The 11582-nt window shown below is 45.1% G+C and overlaps 1 long non-coding RNA gene and 1 other non-coding gene across 2 annotated transcripts; both read right to left on the bottom strand.

Moving 5' to 3' along the window:
- Window positions 1-3645: 3645 nt before the first annotated feature.
- LOC118312716 lies at window positions 3646-7850 on the bottom strand. The gene is made up of 3 exons (XR_004794300.2): window positions 7657-7850; window positions 7405-7509; window positions 3646-4612 (listed from the first exon to the last, which is right to left on the bottom strand). It is a non-coding gene; the product is annotated as an uncharacterized LOC118312716 (long non-coding RNA).
- A 1889-nt stretch (window positions 7851-9739) lies between these two features.
- trnar-ccg lies at window positions 9740-9812 on the bottom strand. Its single transcript has one exon. It is a non-coding gene; the product is annotated as a tRNA-Arg (tRNA).
- Window positions 9813-11582: the final 1770 nt, after the last annotated feature.

An 11582-nucleotide genomic window follows, 5' to 3' on the forward strand; every position in this document is an offset into this window, starting at 1 on the left:
ATGAGCGCGTCCCCTCGGGCTGTTAGATCGCAATTTAGGTGCGGGGTGTGAAAGTTAACTTTCCCGAAAGAAAAAAAAAAATCAATCATCTTCGCCACAAAACATGTACAGTGGTTGAATAAAGTTGAGTCGAGCATATTTGTATCTACGCACGCAACATACAAACGTGGTCCAATTTTTCCCCCAACCGCCTCCAAAAGTAGTTGTTGGACAATCGGACTCTCTGTACTTTGTGTCTGTTGTATTTTTTGATCCTCTGGCTGTGATCAGAACATCGAGGACAGATTTTAATCGCAGGTCTGAACAGTGGCTGTGTTCAGCTAAGCCGCTTGCGGACACAGTGATGTCGCAGAAATCTTTCCTTTTCCTTTCATCAAACCTTCCTCCTCCTCCTCCTCCTCCTCCTCCTGCTGTGTGGCCTCGCGTCACCTCTCTCACCCGTCTTCACGCTCTCTCCCTCCATCACTCTCCTCCTCCTCCTCTCCGCCTCGCCGTTTGTCAGCCGAGCTTTGTCGGTGACGTTATTGTGTTGGCATAGATTATGCCTCGGCCAAACACAGGCTGGATTTACTCCTCTGCCGCTGCTGCTCGCTCCCCCCTGCCCTCTCCCCATTCTTATCCTGCCCCCCTCTCTTTCCTCCCTCCCTCCCTTCCTTCCTCTGCATCTCTCCTTCACTTTCTCCTCTTCCAATAAGTCCCTCGTTCTCTCTGCCTTTCTACTTCACATCCCTCTTTCTTCCTTATCTCATCCTTCATCATCTCTCTCCCCTCTTCCCTCCTTCTGATCTCCTCTCTACCTGTTTTGTACTATGTCCTGCTCTCCCATGACTCCCTCCCTAGGCGATTGTTGAACAAGTAATTCCCAAAATTGTGGGCACTTCCATACTAGATAAGACATTTTTTTTAAACCTAGTGTCGTCTAAATTAGAGGACTGTATTCACATCATCTGACATTCAAAGTTAAGACCGGCGGTGTCAAAAAAGCTTTGCATTATGGGTTGTTGGTAGCCTGACAGGAGTGTCCACGGGCGTAGCAAAGGGGCACAGACTACCCAGGGCCCAAGGGTGGTGGGGGGCCCCTGAAAAGCCTAGAATTAAAAGTTGTAATTAGTGTTTTTTAAGTAATTTGTGTCATAACATAAATAAAAAATTGTCTGAACACATTGATAGATTGAACTATATATTTCAAAAAACAGTGGACTTTCCTTGAGGATCCTCTCCACCCCTTTGCAAAAGGCACAAAAAGTTTTAGTCCGCCCAATCACAACACAGCACGAGAATCGGTCAGCTAATCTGCTGACCAGCGACTTTAAAATGTCTTCCCTCGAGAAAGTAGAGTCTGGGTCCCAGAAGAGAAAAGAGGGAAAAGAAAGAGAGGAAAAAAACAACTAGGGGAAACAACTGTTAATTCATTTCTTTCAAAAGAAAGGTGAGCTAGCTATTAGCAAACTCTTACTATGACAGGTAGCTAGCAGCTACCTAGCTGAGATCGACACAGCTGCCATTGCTAGCTAGCTAGCTAACTGTAACTTTTACTACCTCAATACAGTAGGAGTTAGCTAGTTACTATTAGAACACACAGTATCATAAATTAATAAGCATCATAGCTGCGGGGGTCCCGCAGAGACTGCTCATGTATAGGGCCCAGAAGTTGGTGCTACACCCCTGGAAGTGTCCACATCCCTCCAATCTGCATCCCATGTTTTCTCCCCCTTTGACCCCCCACCGACAACACTCTCTCCCACCCTCCTTTCCTCTACAACTCCCCCCTTTAATTCAATCTGATCTCTGTGCCGTGCACTTTCAAAGTCTCATTAAAAAGTTTTTCTCTGTACCTGCATTCCTCTCTCTCCCCTGTCCTCCCTCCCTCCCTGTGTCCCTCTCCGGTTCTGACAGTGTGATCCATGGGGGCATTATCTTTCCATTATCTGTCCATCCCATAATCGCTTCGCTCACCTCGCCCGGGCGTCTCTGGAGAATATTAATCAGCTCACAGACAAGTCTAATCACTGCTGTGGGGCTATAACGGGAGCTGCAGTCCATCAGGCACTAACCACACACTCGCACACAAAGACACACACACACACACAAGCCAGAACAGTTTCCAGTGAGTCCGCAGTCTCTTGCTGTCGTACATTATGTTCGCACACATCATGAAATAAAAAGTTTAGCACGCACAGATATGGCCATTATGAAAACGGATGCACGCAAGCACAAGCAATTTGTCAGGTAAACTCCTCAACCTCCCACAAAATATACATACCAGCAAGTTATACATCACATAACCCTGGTGTGTGGTACGATTATGAATCAGGCTAAAAACTGAACCAGGCAAAACACATGACCTCTGAGATGTTGGAGATAGCTGCTATCATTTCCCAAAAGGCTGTCATAATGTTGCAAGGGCTTTACAAATGCAAACAACTTATGTACCGATAAGTGGTATAGCGTTACTTCGAGAGATTGATGGACACTGCCTCTACTGGCTTTAGAACATAAAAATAAACCACTTATGTAACGATTGTTTTGGCCAAACATAGTTGTGATTTGGGCATCATGACTAAGCAGATAAAGTGGAACCAAGACCACTTTGACTGAGTTCTGTATGTCTGAGGAAATTGTTGTTTTGTGTATTGTGGCTATAGGCTGTAATAATAATTGTAAGATAATTTCCCATATTTATTTGTTTTACAGTGAACTACAACCCAAAACATGTCAGCTGCTAATGCCGTCAAAACAAACCAAGAAAGACGATCTCTAGAAGACACACCTGAGCATCAGAACTGGAGAAACTGCTCGGTCAAATGAGTCCAGTTCCTTTTTGCATTGTGATTATGGAAATATGGTTATGGAGTTTGCCACAGGCAGCACGAGTCCATGGAGATATCCTGTTAAGGGCACTTTCACGCCTACCATGTTTGGTCTGGACTTTCTGACATTTCAGTTTAGTCCAAACCAAAACAATAGGTGTGAAAGGTTCCTCGAACCACGGCCTGGAAACAACGAAGCAAAGTTTAGTCTGACCAGAAGAGGCCATCTTGGCCCGGATCGAACTGAACCAATGTTCGATCGCAGTTGAAACAGCCTCAAACAATTAAAGAAGAGAAAGAACCGGAGGAGAAACTAAATTTAGGTGTGTGCTACCACATTGGGGGAGGATGAGACGGGATATTGAATGACATTTTTTGCAGGATCGTTGCATTCTATACCTCCGACGATGTTATGTTTCAAAACGACAAGGATGTTTTTTGGCGCATTTGCCTGCATTTTGACCTGGTGATGCTGGGAGTCGGACCATGATGATATGAAAACGTATCTCGTACAAAATTCTTCAGTTCTCTCCCTAATTTGTAACGTGAAACCAAAACTAATCCACATCCTGGACCAAATGTTTCCAACGAGACAAAGAGAAATCTTGGTTCAGACCTTGGTCGATATTTTTCAGGTATGAAAACACCATTAGTACTGTATAAGTGGTGCAGGCACTGAAGCTGTAGTGAATGTCTTTTTCTGGCACAATAATGGACAACAGGGCTTTCTGAACATCCATTCTTTGTCCTCACTTCGATAAAGACACTCAGCATGTCAAGTTTTTTTTCTGTATCTAAATGAAGGGTATGTCACATTATTGTAAAGATTGTAAAAACCCTTTTGTGATATATTGGTAATTTTAGGCCGCGTACACAAACCTGACGTGACTTGACTTGACTTGGCTTGATAACACAAACACACAAGTCAAGGGATGTTTGGTCTCCAAATGGTTCCAGGGACATCACAGCAGTTTTTTTTTTTATTGCAGTTTTATTGCTTTTATCTCAGTGATTTTTCTTACCGTGCCAAGATCTCATCTTTACTGAGCAATCTATGGGATGAGGGGCAGGTCTTGGCTGCACAGCAACAGTGTATAGCCAACCCAAATTTCCAGAAATGGTACAATGAAAGCATTGGACGAGCAGAGATCACGACGTAAAAGTTTAATGATCATGTGAGGCAGGTTTTTTGAAAGGTTGAGGGCGGATGGATGTGAACAAGAGGTGACTCCTGGGGCACGAGCGGGAGAGGATGGGTTAATCATCTATGTGCAGACCTCACAGGTGGTTGTAGGTGTGGTTGACGCGTGGCCTTACTCCCAAACTTAACTCGACTTGATCTCGCATGCAACGCCTTGACAAAAGCCTTCTAAAGGCTTAAACGAGACACTCGTACCAGATACTCGTCTTCCTTATAAAGGGGTCACTCAGATATGGCTCTTAATTTGCGGAACTGCATCAAGATGGTATGGCATCGTTTTCTGGTATTTGATCCGTATAGTTTTTTTGTAATATCATGCTTTTTTTTTTCTTTTTCACTTTCCAGACACTCGATACCTTTAATGTGTATGTACACGCTGTCAGTGTAAAAACTGAATCCCAAAGCCAATTTCTTCCCATAAATCCTTCTGCAGCACATTACTGAACACACGCTTTTAATCCAAATGGCAGAAGGAGGGAAAAAAAGGGCAAAAGAAGAAAGAATAAAATGTTTTTCCCCCTGCCACAACAGACCTCTTTTTTTCTTCTTCTCCCTCTTCTTCTTCTTCTATGCAGAATGATCTTGATTATGAATGGCTGCCCTGGGGAGGATGAGAGACGGAGGTGGAGGAGAGCAGAGAAGAGGAGGAGAGAAGGGAGGGATGAAAGGAGGAGAGGAGAGGGAGATCAGAGGTTTCGCCACGGGGCTGCACGAGGACCGAGGGCACATGGAACTGTGGACGTGCACATGCATGACCTCGCACATACGTACCTGTAATACCTCACCAACTGTCAAACGCACAGTTGGAAAAGCTCGGAGGATACAATGTCATGTTGAGATGTCGATCGCAGAGGCATCTCACAATCCCCAAATTCTGAGGGAGGTGGCGGACGACCAGTTAGGGAGGACGGGTGTAGCGTGAGGAGGGATTTTATGGAAAGATGAGGGATGAGGGGGTTACATGAGAAGTGTGCGTGTGCGTGTGTGTGTGTGTGTGTGTGTGTGTGTGTGTGTGTGTGTGTGTATGTGTGTGTGCAGATAGGCAATAAATCCCAAGGGGGGACTGCAGCAGACACAGCTGTTTCACACCCGTCCAGATGTCAGTGCAGAGAAACGGAGTAACACAGAGAGGGGAGAGGGACATGCACAGACCTATACTGTGCACATCAAAGACAGTAAAGTGTAACACACACACACACACACACACACACACACAAACACACAAACCCAAACGTACACACCACAGATGGCGTTAGGACTCGGCATCAGAAAACACTTTCGCACTGCAGTTAAAAAGAGTCGGGCTGTAACGTACAGTAGCTGCAGATAGACGCTGCTGGGATGGAGCTTTTGGGTTCTTGTCCCTGGCCTGGTAACTGCAATAACACTAAACATGAAACCAAAATGGATATATGTGGAGACACGAGAAAATTCCGGCGTCTCGGTTCAACCTGCGAGAACCTCTCAAGGACCAGTTTGCTTTTCCCACGGGCCAGAGCGGCCATAGAGCCACGTCATTACATCGCTCTACATGTGAGCTTGGTGCCACTCTGGAATCAGTGTTTCTGACCTGAGAGCCAGTTCTTTGGCCGTCGAAAACACAACGAAGGCTCGGTGAAGGGCTCATGGAGAGAGCAGTGCTTTGGTTTTCCCAGGCAGTTATCGGCAGCTTTACCCAGGCAGCAAAAAAAATGGTGGATAGAGGAACAACCGGGAGGTTACTGTGAAAAACTATAACTGGCGAAATCAAAAAGAGCCTTGTTGTCGAAGGAGGCAAAGAAGGCGAAGAGGAAGAATGATCGAAAACAAGAGCGAACCTTGGACGGGCTTTCCACTCGACGGAGAGACCTCCAGGTTCAGTTGCCGTAATTCCTCGATCAGTTGGTCACAAAACGTTCCTCACGACTGCAGGTTGTATAAATCCGTCTGTATCATAGCAATGGAAAGAAAACGCAAAAGTGTCTAGGTACTTAAGGACTATCAAGCTATAGCAAGCTGGCGGCATCTGGTGGTAGAGTTGCAAGCCGCAACCAACTGAGCGACCGACAGGGGACACTTTATGGTGGCGCACCACTGATTCCATTTCTGGTTCCAGCAGCGCAGACAATTCAACTCGAATGCGACGTATTCTGCAACCGTTCTGTGCAACAACCGTATTCAACACGGCGTAGCAAACATGGCGACTCACAAGGAGGTCGGGTCCACCTCATGTAACTGTATTTAACTCATTCAGAGTTGACGAAAAAACAATGTGATTATACATATATGAACACATAGTTATGGACAATATATTTGATTTCTGTGAATAAGATCTTCCAAATATTACACCCTGTGGCTTTAATGACAGAAATGAAGCACAGACTTTGAGCATCAGTGTGTCGACTTCAGTGCCCATGGTTTCATCCTCGTGTGACCCTGCTCCTGCTCACTGTACAGTACAAGTTATACTTGTTATGCCTAATGCTTTCCCCCCCCACAAAGTCTCGTGCAGGAGACCACACCTCCCTTCAGGTTTGAGCATGTAAGCTGCACGAAGAACTTTCAAAAAAAATTAAAAGATTATCCCATATCTTTCACCGCTCTGAGATAAAATAAGAGAAAACTATTCTGTCTGGTACGATGCCAGAATGATGTGACTTAATTCCTCATCTTAATTCTGAAGTTTTAAGCTTCAGTGTGTTGACTTCATAAGATTCTCTTGGTCCGCTGACTTTGGAAACAAGGCTACGGACGCACCAGCTCCGACGAGGCCGATGTCGCTCCGCCCCCACCGGGGGTCCGACACCGACTAGGAACAAAAATATTCACCATCGCCCACTCGCTGTACAATTATCTTTCATCACCAACTCATTTCATCACTGCATTTTCTTTCTCTTTTTTTAAGGAGTTGACGTCAAAGCACTGGAGGAAAAGAAAAGGCTCGACATTCACACGTAGTTATTATTTCTCAAGTGTTGGCAAGATGAGATTTGTGAGGATTATATGGTGCATTTGTCAACAGGGATTCATAAAATATCTCGGAGAGGAGCTTGTCAAGATTTAACAGGGGTGGGGGGGGGGGGGGAGAAATCCCCATTTTAAACCTGTTCATCATATTCATGCATCAAAGTTATTTCCTGTGACACTTGCGAGAATGAATAGTGTCTACAGCTACAAGTCAGCACAGGAACGAACTCTGAATGAACACACCGTGAGAGTGTGCTGCAACGCGACTAATTCACAGCGAAGGCGCCGGCCCCTCTTTCATCCAGCTGTGTCGCTTGTGAAGCTCAGCTGCGACCCGGGGAAGGAGGCAATAAAAAAAAACAAGCTGTGTTTGGATTGGGGAGTGCGATTGATCCGCCCGCCAGCAGCTCCCGGCGGGGAGGGTCAGACCGACCTCAGATCACTCACCGGCGGCGGCAGCTTCGTTTCCTCTGTCGCATTTCACTCGTAGAGCCACTCAATCTGTATTTCTTCACCTCCGCACAGATGTGGTTGTTGACCGTTGCTTTTCATCTGAGTGCGAAACACAGGTTGAGAGATGCGTTACAGGTTGGTCACAATTACACTCTTTGGCACACTTTATAGGACAGAATGAAAGGATTAAATCAGTTCACGACGATCCTGTTCGGGTAAAGAAAAAAGAATGAAAGCTATGCAGACCGTCCTGTATGTGCCGGGCCTCCGTGTCAGCGCGCTCCGTACAAAGTGTTGATAGGTTGTGGTGTGCGCGCGAGTGAAAGAGGATCTTTCTCCCATCAAGTCGCTGATAGGGGATGAGTGCACTTTGGCTAACATCCCTCCTCAACACACACACGCTGAGGGCGACGCTGAGGAACGAGGTGTATCCATTTCCCCTCTTCAGGATGTTTTGAAAGTGAAAGTAGAGTCTTTCTTCTCGTGTGCATACGGGTACACACACACATACGCTGAGACACACACAAACACCCCGGCGCGTCAACCTGCATCCGTCGCCTCTTTAAGTGCAAATTTGAAAGTGTTGCAAGCACAGCTGCCTGTAGATGTTGGTGGGGAGAAGACAAAATACAAAACACGCATGAAGGCAACAGTGGAGAGAGCTCCTCCTTGAACCGTAACCAACGGTTCAGTCTTTCCAAAGCTTACTTTGACTTTGACTTCTGTACAATAATGAAATCATATCACTTGCCGTGGCTGTATTTAGCAATTCAAACAGTTTGTCTGATTAATTCCTCCGGGGTTGTAGGCCTTCATCTTTGATATTTATACACACTGTGTGAGCGACGGCTTGTTTTGTCCTGTCAATTCACGCCGAGAAAGTAACCAATGCTGCTGCTGCTGCACATACCAGTGTCAGAAATTACAAACAACAATTAAAAGAAAAATCAGCGTTAAGATTCAGTCCTGTGCAGCAGCTGCTGAAACATTGACTGAACACTTGACCCACGGGTCATGATCAAATGTCATATAAGATGAGTTAAGGTGTCCAATAGTAACAGGCTATTAGTGTGAGTAGCCCCGATGTAAAGTGAGCCTCTGGCAGTGTCGGGGGCCCTGAGCCGAGAGGATGACGGGATTTAAATCAAAGATCAAGTGGAAGGTCGAAAAAGGTCAAAATTTGGTTTAGGCCGGGAGGGCGTTTGCAGAATCGAATGTACTGGGCATGTGTGCAAGAAGGCCCCCCGGTCTGAGGTTGGAGGGTACAAAACGAATAAACACGTCAGAATCCTCAATTTAAATGGACAAAATATGTTGATTGTCCAGGACCACCAGAATAACACATTCATCCTGTGTATGTTTTAATGGATCTGATGTCATGATTGCCCGGATGACAACATTTGTTGGTGCTGTTTAGAACTGTAACAGATTACAGTTTTTTTGTCAAGCTTTGGCTACGTACTTTGCTAAGATTCAGGGATCTTTGTTGTCATGGTTTATCTATGTTTATCGATGTTTGTCTATAGATCCTCTACAGAAGGACAGGGTTCACTTACAGGTCATAGCTAAGGCCCTTAATGCTACGTGTTAGCAAAATGATTGTCATGTTGACCCATCCATGCCCTGTGACCTCCTCCAACTGAGGACTTTGTAGCTCAGTAATGACATCACACCACTTCCTCATAAGTTTCTTTGGCCTTTATGGTGCTTTTGTCACCACAACAATGGTTCTCCTCCGTAAGTCCACACGAAGGAATACGTCATCGGGTGTTTCGGCCTTTAACCACAAGACACCCTCACTTGGGGCTGATCAACTGTCACATGGTCTTCTCTGTGATCAATATGAATTGATATTGATCAAATAGTCTCATATGCCGATCAGATTTCAAAGTCAATCATGTTTGAATTTTTTCGTATCACAAATTCGTGAAAGATAAGCAAATTAAGTTGGAATGTTGAGCATCAATTTTTAACTCCAAAAGACAGTTACTTTTTCTGGGGAAAATGGTTGATCGTGAAGCTGGTAGGCTACAATAATCTTTAAAATCAGTTGCATTGACGTTATCGCTGCACAGTTGCTCAAGTGTTCACTTCATTCCTCCAGCAGATCAGACTATATGCTGACGACATGATGATTTCTTTACCTGGAGTTGAGTCAGCGGTGTAGCCCACTATGCTATACCTAGCCAGTTATGTTTCTATAACATTCATAGGATCATAATTAAAGCTTGAACTATTACATTCCTTTAGAAATCATCAGGTTGGGAGTGAAGTTAAAGTGGTGTGATGTCATTTACATCTTTTCAGATGTGCTCCGTGCGTATTTTGTCAACCCAGGTGGGACTTGAACCCACAATCCCCAGCTCCGGAGGCTGATGCCTTATCCATTAGGCCACTGGGTCATTATCTATATGGTTATAATTGTAACCATGACAACGGAGATCCCTTAACGTTAGTGATGTACGGAGCCAAAGCTTAACCATAGAACAACAAGAACCACAGTTGATGTAGCCATTACGCCATTAGGCCACTGGGTCAGCCAGTCCAATCCAAACATTGAACACCAACCAACAACTCATTTGCTGTAAATACTCACAAAACAACCAAATGGACAATTGTGCATCAAATATACATTTATCTCCTTTGCTTTTTTATTTTTTTTATTTTAAATCAATTGACTGGTCTTCGGTTATTAGGTTATTATCTATAAATTGCCGTAGGCAGATCTGAGTCAGATGCCTTGACTATATTAGTGAGATGCATGACAGTTTACACACCAAAGAGCTCCATCGTGGCCTGATGAAAGAACCTGGAGTCAGCTGTGTCACTGTGAGGCAAACCACAGAAGCCAACTCAAACGCGAGGGGTCGAGGGGGGTCGGGGAGGAGGGCACTGATCCTCAACCGCCCCAAACAACACTGGAGGTGTGAGTCTCTTAGTAGTTCATCCACACGAGGCCCATCAAGGGCAGAAGCCCTTTGTATGGGTAAACCCTAATTACAGTTTGGACCGCCATGAAAAGGCTTCCGCTCTGACATCAAATACAAAGTCACCGAAGTACAAAGGCTTTCATTTTTTTTCTTCTCTCTCTCTCTCCCTCTTTTGTTTCAGATGCCAGCACAGCAGAAGGGACCGGAGCACGGCGGAGGAAGTGGCGTAGAGATAACGGGATTTCGAAAAGAAAAGAGAATTGGAAACAAAGACAATAGGGGAGACAAAAATGGCCCAGCGAGACAAGGCGACAGACAAGAATGAACAAAAAATGGAAACGTGATAAGAGTGATGGATGTGGAGGGAGGCAGGGAGGCAGGGCGGGGAGTTCCACACACACACACACACACACACACACACACACACACACACACACACACACACATCAGACGGGTGGAAATGCCATTCAGTTTGGATGCGGACAAAGCGCCAGGGAGAGATGAAACAGATCAGACAAATGAAACACAAAGTTAATAATTCGCAAAACTTCAAGAGAAAGTTCTCCCAGTTTCCACATTCATAAGAAAGTACATGTGTGTGTGTGTGTCCGACCTCTTCTGAGTTTCACTGGACAGGACAGTCAACACACCCACACACACACACACACGTCGTTCACAGTCTGTTTGTGTGTGTGTGGGTGTGTGTGTGTGCGTGTGCGTTGGATATTTCTGGGGAGGTTATTCTGATGACAGTGATGGTACAGTATGTGATGATGATAACAGTTTATTATTATTCCAAAGACAGTTGGCGCGTGTTCCTGTTTGTCAGTAGATTGGACGGACGACAGTTTACACTGCGGATCCTGCGGAGGTGAGGATGTGTGCGTTGGTGTGTGTGTGTGTGAGAGAAAGGTCAGTGTGTTTGTGTATACTGCATGTGTGGGTTTCTCCCACATAATATCCGCTTCAACCTTTGTACTTCGCAGCCTCTGTTTTGTCTCCAAAACACATTGAAAGGACGAGAGAAGGTTTGAAAAATGTCTCATTGTTGAGCGTTAACTGACATTGTATCCCAGCGACTGTACCTCGTCCATTTCAAACAGGAATCTGCCTGACGATGATGCGAGGAGTACAAAAGAAAGACAAATCACCGGCATCATAAAAATTGTTTTTCACATTTAGCTAACTTATAGAAAAGTACTCCAAGTGCCTTTTCATGGATTTCATTCTTCATCAGAAGTT

This window comes from Scophthalmus maximus, chromosome 8 (assembly GCF_022379125.1).
Source record: "Scophthalmus maximus strain ysfricsl-2021 chromosome 8, ASM2237912v1, whole genome shotgun sequence".
Classification (NCBI taxonomy): domain Eukaryota; kingdom Metazoa; phylum Chordata; class Actinopteri; order Pleuronectiformes; family Scophthalmidae; genus Scophthalmus; species Scophthalmus maximus.